The sequence below is a fragment of the Petromyzon marinus genome, chromosome 66 (assembly GCF_048934315.1).
Source record: "Petromyzon marinus isolate PM22_M1 ecotype Great Lakes invasive population chromosome 66, UKy_Petmar_22M1.pri1.0, whole genome shotgun sequence".
Classification (NCBI taxonomy): Eukaryota; Metazoa; Chordata; class Hyperoartia; order Petromyzontiformes; family Petromyzontidae; genus Petromyzon; species Petromyzon marinus.
In genome coordinates this window covers 7,090,826-7,115,618 of record NC_133732.1, presented here as the reverse complement: position 1 = coordinate 7,115,618, position 24,793 = coordinate 7,090,826, and the positions used below count along the sequence as shown (strand labels likewise).

The 24,793-nt window shown below is 45.7% G+C and overlaps 1 pseudogene; it reads right to left on the bottom strand.

Annotated features, from left to right (window-relative positions):
- Positions 1-24,793, bottom strand: part of LOC116956634 (uncharacterized) — a 44,257-nt pseudogene that overhangs the window by 5,970 nt on the left and 13,494 nt on the right.

Sequence of the window (24,793 nt, the reverse complement as noted above, 5' to 3'; positions counted from 1 at the left end):
AAGTTATAATTTTTCACCCAGAAAACGTACTTTTAAATATTTAAACAATGGATATACATATAGAAACAAGATTATAAACACGTAATATTAAAAGAAACGTGAATAATCAATGTGTAGTGACTGACTTGGAGACGCACGTCCTTGGAGGCAGTTCTTTTATTAAATCGAGCACCCTTTGAACAATACACACCCTACGCTGGTACACACTCTTCTCCCTCTCGTTTATACACAACTCTACTACGTAAGTTGCTAGCCTATTCACAACACTAGCCGTCTGACACTGACAGCGCTGAACCGAGACAGCCAACTACCGTCTAGCAGCGCAATATCAGGTGAAGACGAGAGCGACGAAGGCGACGAGACGGCAGCGACGTTGGCGACGATCTTTAACAGCAACGACGGGGATCCCACTCCAAACGACAGCCCCGAGGTCCCCTGCTGGGGCCCCTCTTATACTCCGCTCCGGCCACGCCCCCCTTCTGGAACCTACCAGCGGGTTCTCGATGCGCCCCTTCCGTAACCTTTCCCCTGCATCCCTCTCTGGTCTATCAAGTGCCCTGCTATCAGTCAGGGCTGCTGCAAGCTGCAGATCCCCTTCCCTGCCAGCAGCCAGCGCTATGCTGCTACGTGACCGATTCTATGTCGCTACACATGCATTCATGTTTACTGTACCTACAACAGCCCGTCGTTAACAGGGGAATGAATGGTAAGCGAACACATTGGGCTCTATAGAGGTCCGTCGTTAAATGATTAGTTAACAGGGGTAGTCGTTAAGAGGAGTTCTATTCTACACTACTATACACTACACTATTATACACTATACTACTATACACCACACCAGTGGCAGGCCGTGTGTTTTACACCTAGGCCTTCAGAGCTATCCTCCCGAAATTAAACCGCCTTCGAATAACCTCACCATGACATTAGGGCTATAGGCTATTGCCATTCGACGTAACCACCCCATATTCACAGTGACTGTAACCTTTATGGAGTGTAATAAAGTGGCTTAACACGTGAGCGTTACAATACACTAATTGCAGAGAACATGAATACATGGTGACTGAAACCATCAAGGATGTACCACTATTACGCAGTTTGACAGGATGCTGCATCACAAATAGACATCGCATAGCCCAAATCAATGTCATTACAAAAAAAACAAGAACTCACAACAACCATTCGCATTTACTCATACGACCACCAAGCAAGCATAAATGCCGTAAAATACCAAAAACACAATCAGGATTCAAGAGGCTTCCCCACATATTCCAGCCAAGCTGCTGGACCTAAACGCACATTCCACCATGCACACTCAAAGGCACAGCCAGGCCATTGAATCAGAACATCATTCACACCAGCAGCAACGATCTAAAGCAATAATAATAAATAGCTAGTAACAGGCCCGGCGCCAGGATGAAGTCTGTCTGTCTATCGATCTCCTCCGCTCCGTTTCAGTACTATGGATATCGCGGCACCTACACACAACAAATAGCACTGTCTATGGGTGCTGAAACAACAGCTAAGCGATAGTCACGTGTATCTCGGCCAATAATTTTGCTGTCTTTGCAATTTTTCCATAGATACATGAGGCTTAAATAGAGGGGACAAAAAAATACAACTAAATACAAAAATACTAAAGCTCCCTTAAAACCCCTCGTGGTGCCGGGTCCGACTCGTAAAGATACATAAAAATCCATTAACCCAAAGCTGCTCATCATTTGAAGACAAAGTCCATCCTCCTTTCTTTCTTTACAAACAGTTCAATGACACGGTTGTACAGTACATCGGTGCGTTTCAGTTCCAATAAAAGGTCCTTCTCGATTGCCATGGAGGCCAGTGCTGACAGTCGAGCCTGCTCAGTCTTATTTCTTGAACCTGTTTTCATGCGTTTTAGGGCTGAAAATTTCCGCTCGACAGAGGCAGCGGATACTGGGATGGTCACCGCCAAACATGCCAATGCGTAAAGTTGACGCATGCTCCCGCATAGATCTTTCTGCTGAAGGAAAGCGAGGAGGTCAGCAGGGCTTTTTGCTTCAAAATCTGTCATGGCATACATCACAGTCAGTTCTGTTTTAAGCCGGGGCAGGTCGAAGAGAGTTCCGTGGCTCTGCGTTAAGCTGGAGAAGGCCGCATCCGGGAATTTTTTCCGGTATGTCTGAAACTGCCGAGGGTCGAGGAGGGAGAGAAACATGACTTTCTCGTGGTCTTTAAACCGGTTCCGTATCTGGGCAAGGATGTTGTCCAAAATGTCGCTGTGAAGTTTCTGGTACCTTGCGCGAATGTCCCCCTGCGCTTGGCCTCTCCGTGTGCTTGGCGCACCTGCTTCGCGCAGAGTAGATTCATAAATCTCACCAAATTGCCCTCTCTCCCTCTCAATGGTGTCACAAAACTCGTCCATTCTTGCCAGACAGAATTGTACATCGAGTGTTTTGTTCTGCAGTATTCCAAAAAGCACATCCGAATACTCAAAAATCACATGAAAAGTGGAAAGCAAAAAACAAAACTCAAAATCACTCAGATGTGCATTGTATCCGTCAGCACAGCGCACAGAATCCTCGTCGTATTCATCATGGTGCTCTAATATGTGCTCAAATAGCGCCTTTAGGGCAACTCTCGTCTCAAAGACTGTGCTCACCAATCTTGAACTATATTGCCACCTTGTTGGTGCCACACGAGGGAGATGCCGCTGGCAGATATCGTCAAGCAGCTGCGTGCGCCGAGGGGATCTGGAAAAAAACGCAGCTAGGCCATTGAGATGCGCAAAAAAGATCCTACATTCCCTAAGCTTCGATGCCCCTTGAGTCAGTACTAAATTAAGTCCACGTGCATAGCAATGTATAAACAAAGCCATAGGAGCCCTCACCTTAACTTTATCCTGCACCCCATTCAGTCCAGATGCCATGACGACAGTGCCATCAAAGCACTGTGCCACAACTTTATCCAGGCATTCGTGTTCCTCCAGGAATCGGATAATGAGAGCAGCAATGTCATCAGCCTGCTTGCCGCTCGTAACATCGTCAAATCTGACAAACCTCTCCTTGACACCAGTGTCTGTCACATAACGGAGCACCAGTGGCAGCTGGGCTGCAGAACTCACGTTTATAGTTTCGTCCACTATAACTGTGACAAAAGGTGCTTTATTGATCTCCCTTTTTATCTCCTCTCCTATCACTTCAGCTATAGCATTAATCAGGTCGTTTTGTATTTTGCCTGAAGTACCAGCAAACACTTTGTTAGTGGAAAGGTGGTAATGCAAGTCTTTGTCGTGCTCGGCCAGGAAGGAAATAAGCTCGACAAAGTTACCCCTATTTGTGGACTCCTTGCTTTCATCGTGTCCCCTAAATGAAAGCTCTTGTTTACCCAGAAAGATGACACAATCGATCAGTCTTTTCAGTATTTCCCTATTTTTCTTGACTTTTTCGTTGTGGAGCTCCGTTTCCCTTCGCATTTGTTCGTTGAGTTGTTGATCCACTCGGGTGTCTCCGAACGTTTTCAATAGCACCGTTGCTTGCAAGTGTCCTGCCGTGCTTTGGTGTCTCGTTGCTGCCTTGGTTAGGCAATTCAGGTTTGCAAACCCAGCGTGGCTCCAAACACCATATCGGTCGGTTGCAAATAACAGGCATTCCCAGCAATACAATTTGCAATGTTCCTTCGACGCTGTAAGCCAGGTGTACCTTTCGTAGTTGCTCGATTGAAAGTGCCGCACAAATCCTTTCCCTGGCTGGGACAGGGCTGCTAGCTGCGGGGTTGGTCGACCCTTCCTCACAATTTCCAGCTTTTCTTGAAAGGTCCTTCTCGTAAAAGGCTTTGCCAGTAAATCCGCCACCAAATCCATTTCTTCTCCTCCTTCAGCCAGTGCGTTAAAAAACAACAGGGCTAAGTAAAAATCTAAACAAAAAAATCTAAAGCACTACATCTAAAAATCTAAACGTCACGAAAGAAAGTTAAAATAAATCTTAGATGATGCTACGTTACGTGCTAGCTAGTTTTACTTCAGTTAGCTAACTGGCCCTCCGATCTCGCCACACGAAAAATGCTAACGTCTGGGGCTAAGCAAACTAGAAGGCTCCAGGGTGTCAAAGAATATGCCCAACCTGGCAAACTCGAAATCTGATTGGTTAAAGAATATGACAATCAACAACATCGTCCCTATTTGCTTCAACAGCAGAGGGGATTCACTCGAAATTCTGAAGGCCTCAGGGTAGATTTTTCACCCGGAGACAGCACAGGCGGAAAATCTGATTCGATAAAAGCTCGAATTCATATGAGCTGCACTGAAAGCAGTGCAACTGAGGGAGATGGTAGCATTGAAATGACGTTAATAGACCGATAGGAACAAACTTTGTAAAATACAAATAGCATTAATGAAAATATATATTAAATTCTAAGAATAAACTTTACTGACTTAAAGCTTTAGTAACTGCAGGAATTCATATTCTTGGGTCTTTCGGTAAAGTCACGTAGACAGGTTCAAAGAAAATAATAAAAAGTAACAGAAAACAACGACGTGTTCGATCGCAACGTCGAAGACGACCGCTTAAGTTGCGATCGAAACGTCTTAGTTTTCTGTTATTTTTTTTATTAATTTCTTTTAACCTATCTACGTGACTTTACCGAAAGACCCAAGAATATAATTTTCTGATTCTGACAATCTCTAGCCCAGCAGAGAAGGCTTTGCTGGCCCTGACGGCCCGCCTCTGCACTACACTATACTACTATACACTACACACTACACTACTATACATTACACTAATATACACTACACTATACACTACTATACACTACACATTGGGCTCCATGGAGGCCTGTTTTTTTAAGCGATTAGTTGTTAACAGGGGTGGTCGTTTTGAGGGGTTCTACTCTACACTATACTACTATACAATACTATACATTACGCGACTATATACTACACTATACTACTATACACTACACATTGGGCTCTACGGAGGCCTGTCGTTAAGTGATTAGTCGTTAACAGGGGTGGGTCGTTAGGAGGGCTTCTACGGCACTTTTTAATCAATTGTTACTCACCTCGACCGATGTCCTCTTCCTCCAATTCCACCTCGATGAAGTTCTGGTCTGCGGTGGCCGGACATCCTTGGGAACTCCCCGTCTCCTCTGGCCTCTCATCGCTTCTCTCAACTTTAACATTCTTGAGGTCTGGATCTATCAAGAAGAAGAACAGCGTGATATCGAGAGGTTTAACCCTTTCCTATTCGGAAGGAAAACTCTACTAAAGTAACCTTATCGGTACACCGAGGCTCCCACCACAAGGCCACGTGCGAGGGCGTGTGGCACAGTTTTTGTGCTGGCTATCGTAGTAGAGTGGCGGCGGTCGTGTCGCTGCTCCGTGCACGTGGTTCTAGCTCTCCTCCCTGCATCCCAGAACCCTGCTTTTTCCCCAACCCCCTTTCCCTATACCATACCTGTCAAGCCATATGGTTTACCCCGTATTCTTGTACAGGGAAATTGAGTTTTCAGGTCCATACGGCGTATAACCGTTTCAATACGGGCAAAAGAAAATTGTCTATTTATTTGTGTTTCTCCCTTGTGATGGGACTTTGTAGGATTAACTTTGAGATTTTTAAGGGCACGCGGTGACGAATAAGGTCTGAATTGCTCTGTAATAAGGTAGGCACTAATAAGGGGTTGACAGGTATGTTATTATCATGTGTAGTGGCGAGTGTAGTGGTGAGTGTACTAGTGGCGAGTGTACACGTGGTGAATGTACTAGTGGTGAATATAGTGGTGAGTGTACAAGTGGTGAGTGTACACGTGGTGATTGTCTATTTGATTGTGTTTCTTCGTTGTGATGGGACTTTGTAGGATGAACGTGGAGATTTATAAGGGGCATGGGGGTGACCAATAAAGGTCTGAATTGGTCTGTAATTGGGTAGGCACTGATAAGCGCTTGACAGGTATGAGCATCTCTGTTTTTGAGCTCCAACCAGCAGTGGAGAGAGGAGCGGTCCAAGGAAACGGCCAAGCTTCAGGCTGTTAGTAGAAGCTCGGCAGGACTATGGACCGTGCGGTTAGAGCGCTGATATTAAAACAAATATATTTTTGTAATGCACCAGGGTCTTTGCGTTAACAGTCCCTGTGTGAATTTCGGTGGACGCCCGGTGGGGAGTAGGGATGGGCAAAGGAACTTCAGCAGAAGGGAAGGGGAGAGGAGAGGAGCACAAGGAGGCTGCCTCTGACGTCACCCTATGGTGGGAAGGAGCCAACAGGTGCCTGGCTCACTTCCTCTGCTCTGGCGACAGTGTCGGGCAGGTGGTGGTCCACAACACGCGGGGTCGAGCTTCACCTGGAGTCGGGGTTGTTTGTGATTGCAGGCCAAAGCGGGTGGTAAATTCGAAGGCGAAAAGTTCCTTATTTAAGGGTGTGCGAGTGTTCGGGAACACGTAAGCTTAGGTGCGAGTGTCGGGATAAAGGGGGGTCATTCTGAAAGATATTGAGTGTGCACTGTGGTGTTCTAGAGATACGCTACTGCTTGAAAACTACCATAGTGGCTCGTCTAAAAATTAAAGACAGACCAACCCTATTGAATCGCCTCAGATGCAGGGTCTCAATTGCTCTTGCTAGACTCGACCCACAATAACACGGGAGTGACCTGGCTGACGAATATATAAGTGACGCCAATAAAGGTGAGCCTGTGAAAGCAGACAAGAGACTAAGCGTCACATACACTATACGCTACACACTACACTACGATATACTACACTATACAGTATATACACTATACACTCCGCTACACACTACATTTCTATACACTATGGTCCACTACACTATACACTACACTACTAAACATGACAGTATAAACGAAGATACACTACACCACTAGACTTAATTGAAAATTGATTTCTTTAGAACTTATTATTTTGTGCGTTTAGTTTATTGTCCTTCCCCCGCACCTCCGGTGAACAGTTAGCTACGTACGATGTGGGAGAAGTTCCGCGCGCATACGTACATACAGCACGATCAGGCTATGTCTGGCAATAAAACAAGAAGGCATTCAGTTTTTTTTATCCGTGATCAAAGTGGGAACCCACCTTGACCAATGTCCTCCTCAAAGAACTCCGTCTTGATGAGGCTCGGGCCAGGAGTGGACAAACGTCCGTAGGAATCTCCCGTCTCCTCTGGTCCGTCGCCGGCTTCTTCACCTGAAGCAAAATTCACATCCCGGCCTGTCATTTTTGGAAATGAGAAACACTGTTTATGATAGACGGTGGGTCTAATTTATGTGTAATTTATAATAACAAGGTAGTCCAATTGTATGAAAAATAAGAATAGGTTTTACCCTTTCTGGCAATAAAACAGTTGTGTTAAGATGTTCAAACGCCAAACAGATACCTTTTGCAAGGAATCATGTCTGCATTAACCACATGTACTTGTGGTGAACATGCAAACAAAACATGCTCTACATCATTAGACCTCCTTTGCCAGTACCAAAATATAATAATATGGTTTTTCCCCTTTTTTCTGGCAACAAAACTGAAACCTTTTTAAAAGGAATCATGTTACTGCACGTATTGTGGTTAATGGACACATGATTCCTTGTAAAAAGGTTTCAGTTTTGTTGCCAGAAAAAAGGGGAAAAACCCTATTGTTATAAAACATGCTCTGATAATAATGCATGCATTGTCCTTGAAGCTGATTGGCCTACACCACAGACAGCCTTCTTTATGGCCGAGTCTCAACAATGTCAGAGCAGAGACCACCAAAAGGCGAACAGTACAAAGACAATGCAGGTATCAGCGCACGAATAACTTGGGTTGAGCAGCTATATAGTCAAACAGGACCGCTTGGGATTCAAATTAATTTGCTGCTATGCATTTCCACATGATATGCCACTTTGTTAAGCTTATCATTTGTGATAGCCAGGTCGCTTCTGAAAAATAAGTTAATACCTCAGTGGGCTTTACCTGGTCAGATAAAAAAGTCGTTTAGTTTTATTTGTATATATATTTTTTCAAGAAATTTGTTTACCTTTCCTATACTTTGTACTACTATCAAGTCGTTGTATTATGTTTGTTGTCAAAACGTTCAGACCCCCGTGCCCCTGATTGGACAATTATAAATGTTGCAGTGGGTTTTACTCTCCAACATGCAACCGGTTCGTGCTGAACTAGTAACTAAATGGCCACGTTTTGTTTACGTGACAAACCCCATACTGATTGGCCATGTCGGGTGGTGGCGGCGGGTTTAACGACACATTTACATTCACGCGATCTAACCCCATGCAAACCATCGTGGTGACGAAAAATGCTACGTAAATTGAAAACACATGAAAATTATTGTAAAGTTTCCACAGTAACAACCATTCTATTTAGCACGTTCTTAAGACTGCCATCCACCGGAGCGTCGGCTGTGTAAATTAGGCGTCGCGGTTTCGGAGATCCGAGGCATCTCCGGCCGATCTCACCAGCGGCAAGGAGAGCATCTTCGCGTTTGACCCGACAATCGTAGCGCACGCCAAAACTCGCGTCGTCTTCGCGTTCTTGTTTGATGAATGGCAAGTCGATTCGAGAATCCATCTGAGAAAGTGCAGACAAACAAAAAATTACTATTATCTATTTCATTTATTTGGTATAGCCCTGTGAGCCATTCGGCTCTTGAATCGGGTGCAACCGCAACAAACAAAAAAACATGAACAAGAAAACATCTTAAAGTGACTATGTGTGACTGCGCAAACAGAAAATCCAGGAAAAACAGCAAAATATTGCTGAAAAAGCACCGTACACCAACGCTGTGTGCAAAAATCCCAGTGGGATGCAAGTCAAACAACAACCACAAGACAACTTAGATTAAGGCCATCAGTCTAACTCCGTACTACAATAAACAAAAACATGGCCAAACCAAAAAACGTTTTCGACATCACCAAAATAAAGCCATAAAAGCAATGTAACAGTGATCATAGGAACTGTGACCGAATTTTTTACAATAAACTACATAAACAACATGTAACACCAAACCATAGAGCCACAGCTGACTGCATGAGTCACTCCGCAAACAACAGGAGCATCAGTTGGAGTACCAAATTTTTTTCAATGCACCTTTAAGATCAGCACGCTAAATCAAAATACAGATCATACTTTGCAGCGGTCATCCTGGAGCGAAACATTTTATTTTATGCCACTGATTAACAAATGATTAACAAAATAACATCTCTCCCCCCACCCCCCTTATATGTAGCCTGTAATAGACTGTTGGGGCAAGTGCTGTTAGCGAGTAGCAGCGCCTCTGAAGGCAGGCACGGCACACCAAGGGGGTGGGTGACCAACACCACGCCCGGCCGCCTTTGTCTCTCCCCAGTGGCGATATTGCGTTGTGCACTACCACTCCCCATACCGGCACACGCGTTTAGAGCGATTTGCCTGCTTGCCAGGGTCGCTTCTGACAAAAAAAAATAGCTATTACATAGGAGCTCGGTGGGCTTAGCTGGTAAAAAAATATACAACACACCACACACCACTTCTGCACCGTATCACACACACACACACGATAAATAAGATACCTGTCAACCCCTTACCAGTGCCCTACCTTATTACATACCAATTCAGACCTTATTGATCATCACGTGCCCTTGTAAATCTCAACGTTCATCCTGCAAAGTCCCATCGCAAGGCGAGATACGCAAATGGACACATCTTTGTGCGCCCGTATTGAAACGAATGTAATGCCGTTATGGGCCCCTGAAAACACAAATTTCCCCTGTACAAGAACACGGTGAGGTGGGTGGGGGTGGGTGGTGGTGTGTGAACCGTACGGGTCGGCGAGCAATGCTAACAAATTCACCTCCAGGCGAGGCTAACCCGGGCGGCTTGCTCAGCAGCGTCTTTGAAGATTCACCCGCAGGTCTCAGCGATCAGAGGCAGCCGCCATCGACGTGAGGAGGCAGAGGAAGAAGAGGAGGAGGAGGATGAGGGCGTGGCCAATGACGCGGAGGCTCCAACGGACAGCGACGAGATGCGGGCACAAGACGACCGGACGGAGCTGAGTGCGTAAGGGGGAGGAGCTTTGCACAGGGATGGGGGATGGGGGAGGGGATTGCCAGTACGGCCAGTCTTCTTTGGTTCTTTCTGTATGCTTTAACTTAGCTATTTCAATGCTAAATTCTATGCTAATTCCTTTGTCAAGGGGTGCCTCTGCGGATGTGTATGCTTTAACTTTAACATAGCCATTTCTGTGACCAGTCACAAGCTAATCACTCAGCCATTTCAATGCTAAATTCTATGCTAATTCCTTTGTCAAGGCGCTTTGTTTCTTCTCACACAGCTTAAAAGGTCGCGATCTGAGCGTGGCTTTTTCACTCCAGCGCTGTCCTCCAGACAGTCTCGTCCCTTCACCTGATGGAGGCCGCTTGTGTTGTGGCCGAAACGTCGTGATAATTTTATTGTGTTATTTTATTTTATCAATTTATTATTTTATTCTCATTCTACGTGACTTTTACCGAAAGATCTTCTTCAAATCATGTAGAATGAGAACAAAATAATAAATTAATAAAATAACACAATAAAATTCTCACGACGTTTCGGCCACAACACAAGTGGCCTTCATCAGGTGAAGGGACGAGACTGTCTGGAGGACTTTACTGAAAGAACCAAAGAATATGAATCCTTGCAGTCACGAAAGCTTTAAATGGAAATTTAACCGCCAGTACGGCCAGTCTTAGTATATATGAAAAATCTTGATTTGAAGAGGTATAATTTTTAGGTATCAAATAATACCTACGTGACTTTACCGAAAGAACCAAAGAGTATATATTTAGAAACTAAAAATTTGAAGGCCGTAGATTTAAACCCTTTCTGGAAATAAACCGGGAGTTGTGTTAAGATGTTCAGACGCCAAATAAATACCCTTTTGCAAGGAAATCAAGTCTGCGTTAACCGCACACGGTACTTTGTGAGCATGCAAACAAACACGCTCTGATAATAATAATAGACAGGCATTGTCTTTGAAACGAATTGGCCTATACCAGAGACAGCCTTCTTTTTAGGTCTAGTCTCACTACAAGTGTCAGACCAGAAAACAACGCCCAAAGGCAAACACAGTACAAAGACAATGCACTACCAGATGTTCTAAATCGAACCAAACATTAAACTAATTTTCAATGGTACAGTATATTTTTTCAAGTAGTGGTACCCCAAACTTTCGCAGCCCTTAAAATTCCCTTTTCACACCATCAATAGGTAAACTCCCCCTCCCCCCCTCGCCAACCGGCATGTTCACCCGCATGTACACCACCTCTACACCGTTCATCATGCTAAGTCGGCCAATTAAATGCTATTTTTTATGCTAATTCCTTTGTCAAGGCACCTTAATTTCTCTCACACAGCTTAAAGGTCGCGGTCTGAGCTTGGCTGTGTTTCACTCCAGCGCTGTCCTCGAGACAGTCTGGTCCCTTCACCTGATGAAGGCCGCTTGTGTTGTGGCCGAAACGTCGTGATTTTTGTTTTATTTTTTACCTGCGTGACTTTACCGAATAGAACCAGAGAGTACTACCAGATCATTTAAAGCTCGGGGTATAACAGTCTTGTCTCTAACGCCTCGTGTTTAGTTAACGTAAATTTGATGTATATACAACGCGGTGAATGTTATTATAGGTGTAACCAGTGTGGTTGTTTAACACGTGGGCTTTCGCGACCCAATATCCATGAGGTTTTTGGGTTAGATCGCGTTAATATAAACGTGTCAATAAACCCGCCACCACCCGACACAGCCAATAAGTAAGGCTTTGTTCCGTAAATGTATGTTGATTACCCTATAAATAAGCCAACCAGTAATTCGATATCCCTTGTAATGTTTATGCAAACATTAACCCCCCACCCTCTAACCTTCGCACCTGATTGACTCACAAGTGTTATGTATCTTTTAATTTTATTGTTTGTTGCGGTTGCACCCGAATCAAGAGCCGAATGGCTCACATGGTTATTCCAAATAAATGAAACTGAAAACTGAGATTACATTTATCCCTCTATTTAAGACCGAAACAAGAGAATTTCTCCCCAAATCTGGCTGTCACCTGATGATGCTGGTTGTAATTACTGGCCAAACGTACTCAAATTGTAAATGTCGTGGGTTTATTCTCCAACACAACTGTGTGCTGGACTAGTAACAAATTGGCTACGTTTTGTTTACGTGACAACCCCGTTACTAATTGGCTGTGTCGGGTGGAGGCAGGTTAAACAACACATTTTCCTTTACGCGATCTAACCCAAAAAACCTCTCATCATGGACAGTGTGGTTGTGTTACCAATAAATGGTGCGTACATTCGCGCTGCAGGATAATTAGTGGGTGTTAAACCCGTGACTTGCTGGTTCACGGTTGGCTTGGGATAGCTGGGTTGGTGCGTTAGAGCCACGATCCTTCGTCAAACAAACGTTAGGCGATTTAAAGCTTTCGTGACTGCAAGGATTAATCTTCTTTGGTTCTTTCGGTAAAGTCACGTAGAATGAGAATAAAATAATAAATTGTCCTCCAGACAGTCTCGTCCCTTCACCTGATGAAGGCCGCTTGTGTTGTGGCCGAAACGTCGTGAGAATTTTATTGTTATTTTATTTTATCAATTTATTATTTTATTCTCATTCTACGTGACTTTACCGAAAGAACCAAAGAAAACGTTAGGCGGGCACGTGACTCGATTTCCAGAGCCACGTGACCACCGGACAAGGGATTTTCAATATCAGGAGGCTCGTATCGAGAAGCCAATCGTGACGCCAGCAACGCCGATATATTACAAGAGTCACGTGACCACTGGACAAGGGGATCTTGAAGAGGGAGGCCCGGGACAATTGTGACGCCAGAAACGTCGATTATTACAGAGTCACGTGAACACTGGACTAGGGATCTTGACGAGAGGCAGAACCGTATCGAGGGGCCAAACGTGACGCCGGCAACGTTGCTATGACAGGGTCCATTGGCGGTACCTTGTGTGTGCGCTGGGAACCATACGAATAAACAGATGCCGTTTTGGAACCACGTCACCCCCCACCCCCCTCCTCTGAAAGTCCTTGTTGTGTGTGTGCACGTGGCCGGTGTTGGGAGCCAGAGGCCGAGAGTCGTGTCGCAGAGGGAACCAACAACGAAAAATCGACGCAGGAGTGCTACCAAAACCTTTATTTTAGTTAATTATTGAAGAGCGCCACACCCCCCCCCGTGTGTCCTTGATAACGGTCATGGCCAGGAAAGATCCAAGGCACAGTGGGCACGGGTGACACAGGGAACACATTTTTGTTTTTATGTAACGCGAATTGCGAATTGGATATAGTAATGCGATCACTGCGCCAGTATGAATAATCAGTGGTTTGTCATACGGCTGCATCGGCGTGGCACCGTCGCACAAGGCTTTGGGATGCTGCTGAATGCTTCGAGATCAGTGGTTCTTAACCTTTACTGCAGCCTTGCACCATTTTGGTTCTCAATAGTAAAAACATTTATGTTAATAAATACATAGGTTTCATGAAACAAGGCAGTTGTATAACAATAGGTTGTACCCTTTCTGGTAATAAAACAGGCGTTAAGATCTTCTTTGGTTCTTTCGGTAAAGTCACGTAGGATGAGAATAAAGTAAAAAAATAAGACAATAAAATGCTCACGACGTTTCGGCCACAACACAAGCGGCCTTCTTCAGGTGAAAGAACAGAACTGTCGGGACGACAGTGCTTTAATGAGTGCTGCTGGGCACTCTTATTTTTATTTCATTATTTTATTCTCATTCTACGTGACTTTACCAAAATAACCAAAGAAGATGATTCCCTGCAGTCACGAAAGCTTTAAATCGGAATTTTGGCGTTAAGATGTTAAAACACCAAACATAATCATTTTTAAAGGAATCCTGTCTGCATTAAACCACACGTACTTGTGAACATGCAGAGAACATGCTCTGCTAATATATGCATTGTCTTTAAAACTGATTGGTCCACACCAAGGTAGTTAGTACAACGTGGTAGTTGTACTTACGTGCCCGTGCTAAATTTGATGATTTGCCTTCCGAAAAAAAACATCTGGCGTTGCCTCGCACCCCCAGAAAGGGCATCTCGCACCCCCAAGGGGTGCATGCACCCCAGGTTAAGAACCACTACTCTAGACCCTACCCACGCACCTCAGTCTTTGTACAGGCCTGCATTGTGCATCACCTTGCGTGTGCTTTAGCCCTCCATTACATTATTTATTGTAACATTTTTCCCAAAACGCGGTGTTCTTCGGGAACGCAACTACTGCCACCGCGTTATACAACAGGCTGCACCAGTGTTCTTAACTCATTTTCAGAGGGGGGCCACTTTCATCAGCATTGTGAGGGAGGGCCGCCAAACCATTTGAAACCATTGGGGGTTTGACAGCAGCACGATGATGACGGGAGGTGTTGTCGCTTTTTGTCTTGTCGGGGTACGCACGTTGGGGGCTTGGTAAGGCCCCACTGAGCTGCTGTGTAGGACTTTTTTCAGAAGTGACCTGGCCATGACAAATGATGGCTCAACGAAGTGGCTTAGCATCACGTGGACATTGATAGCAGCAGCCAAATACTCTCAACGAATGACGTTGATTCTAAATTTGGAGGGAAAAACCGGAGGACCCGGAGAAAAATCCACGCGACAACGGGGAGAGAGACACGCAAACTCCAAATATACAGCAGGCGTCAGTCGGGATTTAATCCACGACCTCCTGCACACCAGGCGAGGGAGTTAACATCTCACTACTGCGGCGCCCGCGTGTAACCTCGTGTGTCCATGTGCTAGCACGTCTCTAAATTGTGTAGCCGGTGTGCGCTTACCTGTGATGAATCGCAAGTGTGTGTTGTGCACTCTGCTACGTGTTGCTGCAATTGCTACGGAGAGCCACGTGCGTTTTATTTTTATAAGCGAAATGCAATGATGATCAGAGATAGGACCCCAAGCCTCGCATGCACAGCAGTGTGTAGACTATTCAGAGAAAAAAGGTACACACATGTAACCGGCTCGCCCTATCCCTCTCCTCCCAGTGATCGTAACAAGGGGGCAGGATAGATAATAAAAACAATAGACGAATTTTGATTTAAAGCTTTCGTGACTGCAGGGATTCATATTCTTGGTTCTTTCGGTAAAGTCACGTTAGAAGAGAAACAATAAAAATATAAAACAATAAAATTCTCATCAGCTGTGGTTTTCACACCTGATGATTGGTTGTGTTGCAGTCGAAACGTCGTGAGAATTTTATTGTTTTATATTTGTATTATTTTATTGTTTCCCTTCTACGTGACTTTACCGAAAGAACCAAGAATAATAATAGACGAGTTCGGAGGCGATTAGTGAATACTCTGTATTGTGTTTTGCCCTCCTCTCGAGGATCGGGTGACTCCACCACCAAGTGGCACCAGAGGGTTGTTGAACGGCGATTCTTTATTTAAAAGTGTTCTTCTGAGAAGCATTCGTGCATCTGTAATCATGACCAGATGTACACCAATCAAACCCACGTTACACAGCACCTCACTGCTCAATACATGTACTGTACAGTGTCCACCCGAATCTAAATACGTGCCCTGTACCCTGAATTGATTACTACATTGGTGGGCACGGTCTCCTGTGCAGTCACGTGAGTCTATGGGTCCAATCCATGGTCATCATTATCTACATTCACAATTATACGTGTGATTCATTACATTAAGCCCATACTGGCTACACCCAGCAGTGTGTAGTCTATTTTAGAGTATGGGGCACGCCCAGCAGTGTGTAGACTATTCAGAGTACGGGGAACGCCCCCAATTCAGATGTTGGGGTCGACTCCGTGCTGAAGGACTGAGCGGTGTGATGTGCAGGATGATGTAGCAGGGGCTGTGTCTGGTCATGATTGCAAGCACGTGAATGCTCCTCAGAAGAACACTTTGCTACAAAGCACTGTTGCCATTTCACAAACCTTTGGTGATCCATCTCTAGTGGAATTGCCCAACTTCTCAGGAGGCCTGGAACAAAACGCAGGGTATCTACTCATCATTATCTCAGAACTTAGATTATTATTGGTGTCATCTATCAAGCCAACCTGTCCCCCTCGTTATGATCGATGGGAGCAGAGGGACGGGGCGGACCGGCTACGAGTCCGATGCTGTGACAGCCTCTTCCTGCGCACCTCTCATGGCCCCGCAGCATCATCGCCAGTGCGTTCTAGAATGCACCTCGAGATTGGAGCGCTGCGTGAACCTCTTCCCACAGTCTTTGCACGCGTGCGGCCTCTCGCCCGTGTGCGTCCTGGAGTGCGTCTCCAAGTTGGAGCGCTGCGTGAACCTCCTGCCGCACCGGTCGCACGCGTACGGCCTCTCGCCCGTGTGCGTCCGCGAGTGGGTTTTCAGGTCGGAGAGCTGCGCGAACGCCTTCCCGCACTCGGCGCACGCGTGCGGCTTCTCGCCCGTGTGCGTCCGCGAGTGCCTGCTCAGGTAGGTGCGGGCCGCGAATCCCTTGCCGCACTCCCCGCACACGTGCGGCCTCTCGCCCGTGTGCGTCCTCGAGTGAATCTCCAAGCTGGAGCGCTGCGTGAACCTCTTCCCGCACCGGTCACACGCGTACGGCCTCTCGCCCGTGTGCGTCCTGGAGTGCGTCTCCAAGTTGCAACGCTGCGTGAACCTCCTGCCGCACCGGTCGCACGCGTACGGCCTCTCGCCCGTGTGCGTCCTCGAGTGCAGCTCCAATTTGGAGAGCTGCGTGAACCCCTTGCCGCACCCGTCGCACGCGTGCGGCCTCTCGCCCGCGTGCGTCCCGGAGCGCGTCTCCGATTTGGAGCGCTGAGGGAAGGCCTCGCGGCGCCCGTCGCACGCGTGCGGCCTCCCACCTGCGCCCGGGCGCGGCTTCCGCCTGCCCCGGCCCTTGACGTTGGTGCGCAGCGCGAGGCCTTGGGGCGTCGTCCTCCCGGGTTCGTCCGCCCTCGCTCTCCGTCGCCTGCCGAGGTCTTCCTGCCGGCGCCACTCGGCGTGCGGCAGCATCCCCGTGGCTCGTCCTTCGTCTAGCGCCGCGCGCGGTTTGTTTTCGCAACGGCCACACGCGCAAAAGCGGGGGGAAAGAAAAACGCACCTGTCGGTTCTTGCGAGGTGAGGCTCAGGTAACTTTAAAAATACATAAATATGTAACATGATCGCTGCAGTGATGGCACTGAGAAAGCATTCTATAGCGGTGATGCTAAAACTACTTTTTTTTTATTTTACCGGGTAAGGCCCCACTGATCTGCTCTGCAGCTCTTTTTCAGAAGTGACCCGCCCATCACAAATGATATCTCAACGAAGTGGCTTATGTGGAAATGCAAGCAGCCAAATACTCTAAACGTGTGACGTTGATTTTAAATGTGGAGGGAAAAACCGGAGGACCCGCGTAAAAATCTACACGACCAGGGGGAAAGAGATACCGCAAACGCCAAATATACAGCAGCAGGCGTTAACGGTTGGGATTGAACCCACGACCTCCTGTATATCAGGCGAGGTAGTTAACATCTCCTGGCCACTGTGCTGTGCTGAAAGTTCACCATGAAGTCGTGTTTATCAGTTACAAACTTTCCGACTCGTATAGACAAAATCTTTGATTGGGTATGCACTAGATAAGAGCTAATTGTGTTTTTGGGGCTGCGTCTTCCTTGAAGACAGGCAAAGCACCTCCGATTAGCGAGGTCGGCTACATATGGTGCGCGCACATTAGCAGATACTGAATGTCCAGTGAGACAACTCTTCTGTTGTAAGGAGGAAAGCATTACAGGGACTCCTCTACTTATGAACATTCGACTCAGACTTTCAGAGATACAAACAAACCTGTCCATATGTGCAGTTGCTTTTTTGGACCGAGAGTTGTAAGTTCAACCGCTGCGCGATAGATGGCGGTGGTGGCATCTACATCTGCAGAACATCAAGAACCAGTGGCATCTACATTTACAGGAGATCATACAACTTATAATAATAGGGTTTTTCCCCTTTTTTCTGGCAACAAAACTGAAACCTTTTTACAAGGATTCATGTCTGCATTAACCACAATACTTGCAGTCAAAATGCAAACAAAAGAACATACTATGATAATATATGCATTGTCCTTGAAACTGATTGGTCCACACCAAGGGACGGCTTTCTTTTGAGCCTGGACCCAATTGGTGCTCGACCAGATGACGCCAAAAGGCGTACAGCTCAAAGACAATGCACAGTATGTTTGCATAGTATGTTTTTTTGTTTGAATTTTGACTGCAGGTATTGTGGTTAATGCAGACATGAATCCTTGTAAAAGGTTTCAGTTTTGTTGCCAGAAAAAAGGGGGAAAAACCCTATTATTACATTTTGGTACTGGCAAAGGAGGTCTAATGATGTAGATGCTCACCCCGAGCCTTCATTACTTTGATAGTGCATTGTCTTTGAGCTGTACGCCTTTTGGCGTCATCTGGTCGAGCACCAATTGGGTCGAGGCTCAAAAGAAAGCCGTCCCTTGGTGTGGACCAATCAGTTTCAAGGACAATGCATATATTATCATAGTATGTTATTTTGTTTGCATTTTGACTGCAGGTATTGTGGTTAATGGAGACATGAATCCTTGTAAAAAGGTTTCGGTTTTGTTGCCAGAAAAAAGGGGAAAAACCATATTATTACATTTTGGTTCTGGCAAAGGAGGTCTAATGATCATAGAACGTTTAAAGCCATTCTCCGTGTTTAGTGTACATACCGTACAACATGTTTGGAATTGACGGGAGTAAAGTTGGACTTACGAACAAGTTGACTTACGAACAGACCTCTGGAATACTAACTCGTTTGTAAGCAGTCCCTATACGCGTCCAGCCACTTTTGTTGAGCTATCATTTGCGCGATGGCCAGGTCGCTTATGAAAGACAGCTAGACAGCACCTCTGTGAGCCTTACACCTTGTAAATAACAAATAGTTTTATAGTTTATTACTGTGGGTGTATTGCAGCACTGCTGAGCTGTGATCGGTGATGCAACAAGACATTACATTTTGATTTAAAGCTTCCGTGACTGCAGTAATTCATATTCTTAGCTCTTTCGGTAAAGTCACGTTGAAGGGAAACAATAAAATATATATTGTTTTTATATATATTGTTTTATATATATTGTATTATTTTATTGTTTCCCTTCAACGTGACTTTACCGAAAGAGCTAAGAATAAGAAGCCATTACTTCTTTTTTATGCGTAGTCAAAGTGGGAACTCACCTTGACCAATGTCCTCCGCCAACAATTCCACCTCGATGAAGTTTCGATCTGCAGTGGCCGGACATCCTCCGTGGGAACTCCCCGTCTCCTTTGGCATCACAGTGGGACCCTCGGCTTTAATGATCTTAACATCCTGAGCTGTTAATTGATAAATACAATTTTAAAAGCACAAATGTTAATGCTAGATAGGAGATCTAATACAGTTGATCATCGATTATCCGGCTGCTTCCAACGTTATCCAGCTGCAGTCCCGGGCCAATCCGGCGAAACTGGCAAAAGCACTCCAAAAGCTGCAACTAGTCCGGCGATCGGCACCATGTCCGTGACAAAAAAAGTACCTATGCTTGATTTCAGCGTTAAATATTATATACAGTACATTATACACTGCATACAACGTAAGACAATGAAAATACTGCACATTACCCCATGATGCAGAGTCTTCGAGATTGGAGTGTTGAGTACAGTACATTAAACAGTCACTTTTTAAAGTAGGATATTTATTTTGTATCTATTTGTACGTTTATTCATGCCAATTTTAAAGAGTTAATAAATGTAAAACGCATAAAAAACCTACAAACCATGTCATACAAGAATGTGCAAAAGAAAACGATTTTAAGTAAGCTGCTCTGTTACTCAGGGTTCCGACCAAGGCCTTGGGTCGACTGCAGCTGGTCCAGAACGCTGCCGGCTGCCAGGATGCTCAGGCAAACCTCATTCCGTGACCACGTTACCCCGATAATAAAATCTCTACATTCGCTTGCAATTAAATTTAGGGTCCAATTTAAAGTGTTGCTGCTAATATACAAGGGCCTTAAACGGCCTTGCACCGTTTCACATTCAACATCCGATTTCACTCGGACGCGCCGTCACGACCTCTACCGATCCCTAAATTTAAATCTGCTCCATGCGCCGAGAACTTAACTCTGTACGTGGGACGACTGAGCCTTTGCATGCGCTGCGCCAAGACTACGGAATGGCCTGCCACCCGTGGTCAAACAGGCGAGGTCACTCAACCTTGCTAAGGTCTTCTCGCCTGGCCAACACTTCCCATGTATGACCCAGTGGACTTTACACTATTTATATTTCCTAACTTAGTGTACGGCACACTGAAATCCTCGGATGAATTGTGCCTTATGATCGTCAACTATTACCATTATTAAATAATGATTTAGTGATTTATCCGGCGCCCCCTCCCCCCGAAGCCGCTGGATAATCTATGATCTCCTGTACTTGCAAGAACGATGCCGTTAAGAAAGAACGGCTTCGGATGCTGCTGATTTTTTTTACTTTACCACTTTTTGTCTTAAAAATAATGTTTGAGTCTCGTAAAAGTTCTAGTTTATTTCGCGTCGAAGCCAGGCGAGACCCCGGTGACACCAGGATGTGATGCCGGGGGATCACAAAAATGTTGTCTCACTGGGCTTTCAATTCAAATGGAATCAGCAGTCAATTCTATTCATGTCGGCCGTGTTAAAAGTGGTGCGTGCCGGCAAGACCAATGGTTATTTTTGGGTTAAAATAAAAAAAATAGTTGATAGTTTTTTAAATAAAAATACAAATTCTGGGCCAGAACTGGGCTGTTTATAGTTTGCCAATCAGGCATAAGGCCCCAAAATAAGCTATGTAGCTCTTCTTTAGATCACAAATGATAGCTCAATCATCATCGTGTGGAAATTTATAGCAGAAGCCAAATAACTATAAACACGTGACGTAGATTCTAAATGTGGTGGGGGGAAAAACTGGAGGGATTTGGAGAAAAATCCACACGACCAACACGAAGATGCAAATTCCAAATATACAGCAGCAGCAGGCATCGTCAGGGTCGGGATCGAACCCACGACCTCCTGCGTACCAGGCGAAGTAGTTAACATCTCCTAGCCACCGTGATGATGATGAGAGAGAGACACACAAATACTACAATTATACAGCAGCAGCAGGCATCGTCAGGGTCAGGATCGAACCCACGACCTCCTGCGTACCAGGCGAGGTGGTTAACATCTCCTAGCCACCGTGATGATGATGAAAGAGAGACACACAAATACTACAAATATACAGCAGCAGGCGTCAAGGTCAGGATCAAACCCACAACCTCCTGTATACCAGGCGAGGAAGTTAACATCTCCTAGCCATCGTGATGATGAGAGAGAGACACAAATACTACAAATATACAGCAGCAGGCGTCAGGGTCAGGATCGAACCCACGACCTCCTGTATACCAGACGAGGTAGTTAACATCTCATAGCCACCGTGATGATGATGAGAGAGAGAGACGCACTCCAATTATACACCAGGCATCGTCAGGGGGTCAGGATCAAACCCACGACCTCCTGCATACCAGGCGAGGTAGTTAACATCCTCCTGGCCAGATCCGCCGATCTCACCGTCATCGACGTCCTCCTCTTCGTATTTCACCGTCAAATCTGACCACATCTCGAGGCCGAAGCTGTCTTCTTCATTTTCCTGTTTGACGGAAGGCAACTCGGCGTGTGAAGCCATCTGTGGGGGAGCACACAACGAAGACAACAGCAAAATCTCAACGTTACGTTAGATGTGAACAAGTACGCAGCAAAAACAATTACCTGCATACCCAGGGTTGTACATGCGAATTCACGTCTTGTGACAACGAGTGGACACGGTGCGAGAGAGTGAATGGCAGTGTCAATGTGAATTCACCTCTTGTAACAAAGGTGAGCGCGATGCGAGAGAGTGAATGGCAGTGTGAATGTGAATTAACGTCTTGTGACGAGTGAACACGGTGCGAGAGAGTGAATGGCAGTGTGAACGTGAATGCACGTCTTGTGACAACAGTGAATACGGTAGGAGAGAGTGAATGGCAGTGTGAATGTGAATTCACGTCGTGACGAGTGAACACGGTGCGAGAGAGTGAATGGCAGTGTGAATTCACCTGTTGTGACAAAGGTGAGCGCAATGCGAGAGTGAATGGCAGTGTGAATGTGAATTCACGTCTTGTGACAATGAGTGAACACGGTAGGAGAGAGTGAATGGCAGTGTGAATTCACCCCTTGTAACAAAGGTGAGCGCAATGCGAGAGTGAATGGCAGTGTGAATTCACCTCTTGTGACAAAGGTGAGCGTAATGCGAGAGTGAATGGCAGTGTGAATGTGAATTCACGTCATGTGACAACAGTGAACACGGTGTGAGAGTGAATCGCGGTGTCGATGTGAATTCAACTTTAGTAACCATGAGCACGGTGCTTGAGAGAGAGACAGAGAGACACAGACAGAGAGAGTGAATGGCGGTGTGAGTGTGAATTCACCTCGCGCCTTGAACGAATTTCACCACCAACCTGTGGGTCGCTCCAACGCAGCAGAGCGGCGAGATGCGGGACAAGACGGCGAGACGCGGGACAAGACGGCGAGACCCGGGACAAAACGACGAGATGCGGGACAAGACGACAAGACGCGGCTCAAGACGGCGAGATGCGGCACAAGACGGCGAGATGCGGGACAAGACGGCGAGATGCGGAACAAGACGACGAGATGCGGGACAAGACGGCGAGATGCGGCTCAAGACGCCGAAATGCGGATAAAAGACGGCGAGATGCGGGACAAGACGGCGAGATGCGGGACAAGACGATGCGATACTGAACAAGACGAGATGCTGACCAAGACGACGCGATGCTGAACAAGACGACGCACTGGGAACGAGATCTCGACCCGAATGCATCACAGAAGCGGATGAGGATTGCATTTCTTTTTTTTTGAGCCTGGATAGATGAGGATGATGAGCTGCCAACTTCGTTGAGTTGACTATCGTTTGCGATCGGCTTGTTTCTGGAAGAAAAACATAGATCTGGATCGCAGCTCAGTTGGCGCCTTACATGGACAAATAACAAAATAAATAATAAAGTATTAAAGCTTTCGTGACTGCATAAAATTACTCATTGTTTTTTTTTTGGTAAAGCCACGTATGTAGAAATACAATAAAATTATGTTAAAACAAAAAACAATCACGACGTTTCGATCACAACGCAAGCGATCTTCATCAGGTGTCAAGAACAAATCACGGAGGTAAATACAACAAAAAGATGAGAGACGAGAATTCAGCAAACCTGAAAAAACATTATGTGAAGCACATCCAGTCAGGCCAACAACACAGTTAGACACTTCCTGGCGGACCACGAATTTCAGAAGAGTGTTAAATTTCGTGCTCAACCTTTGGATTGCACATACCAGCATAGAATGAAAAATACGAGATACACGGTCAGTAGAAATACATATACAAGTCCACCAAGAGGTAAGGAGGGAGGAAAGGTGGACAGGGAGGCAGAGAGAGAGGGGGGGGGCAGAGGGATGAACAGCAGCTTAAATAGGAAATACGGTTGGAGGGGGGGAGGGGCCAGAGCGAGAGAGGCAGCTCAAACACGCACATCTTACACATACAAAACGGCAGCTCAAAAAAGGACCACCTCTTGTAAATACAAAACGGCAGCTCAAAAAATGACCACCTCTTGTAAATACAAAACGGCAGCTCAAAAAAGGGCACATCTTACACATAATTACAACGGTAACTTCCCCGTAGAAGTGTGATAATAAAGTATTAAAGCTTTCGTGACTGCATAAAATTACTCATTGGTTTTTTCGGTAAAGTCACGTATGTAGAAATACAATAAAATTATATTAAAACAAAACACAATCACGACGTTTCGATCACAACGCAAGCGATCTTCATCTGGTGTATTTACAAGAGGTGGTCATTTTTTGAGCTGCCGTTTTGTATTTACAAGAGGTGGTCCTTTTTTGAGCTGCCGTTTTGTATGTGTAAGATGTGCGTGTTTGAGCTGCCGCTCTCGCTCTGGCCCCTCCCCCCTCCAACCGTATTTCCTATTTAAGCTTCTGTTCATCCCTCCGCCCCCCCTCTCTCTCTCTGCCTCCCTGTCCGTCTTTCCTCCCTCCTTACCTCTTGGTGGACTTGTATATGTATTTCTACTGACCGTGTATCTCGTATTTTTCATTCTATCTATGCTGGTATGTGCAATCCAAAGGTTGAACACGAAATTTAACACTTCTGAAATTCGTGGTCCGCCAGGAAGTGTCTGTGTTGTTGGCCTGACTGGATGTGCTTCACGTAATGTTTTTTCAGGTTTGTTGAATTCTCGTCTCTCATCTTTTTGTTGTATTTACCTCCGTGATTTGTTCTTGACACCTGATGAAGATCGCTTGTGTTGTGATCGAAACGTCGTGATTGTTTTTTGTTTTAATATAATTTTATTGTATTTCTACATACGTGACTTTACCGAAAAAAACCAATGAGTAATTTTATGCAGTCACGAAAGCTTTAATACTTTATTATCACACTTCTACGGGGAAGTTACCGTTGTAATTATGTGTAAGATGTGCCCTTTTTTGAGCTGCCGTTTTGTATTTACAAGAGGTGGTCATTTTTTGAGATGCCGTTTTGTATTTACAAGAGGTGGTCCTTTTTTGAGCTGCCGTTTTGTATGTGTAAGATGTGCGTGTTTGAGCTGCCGCTCTCGCTCTGGCCCCTCCCCCCCTCCAACCGTATTTCCTATTTAAGCTTCTGTTCATCCCACCGGCCCGCCCCCCCCCCCCTCTCTCTGCCTCCCTGTCCGTCTTTCCTCTGTCCTTACCTCTTGGTGGACTTGTATATGTATT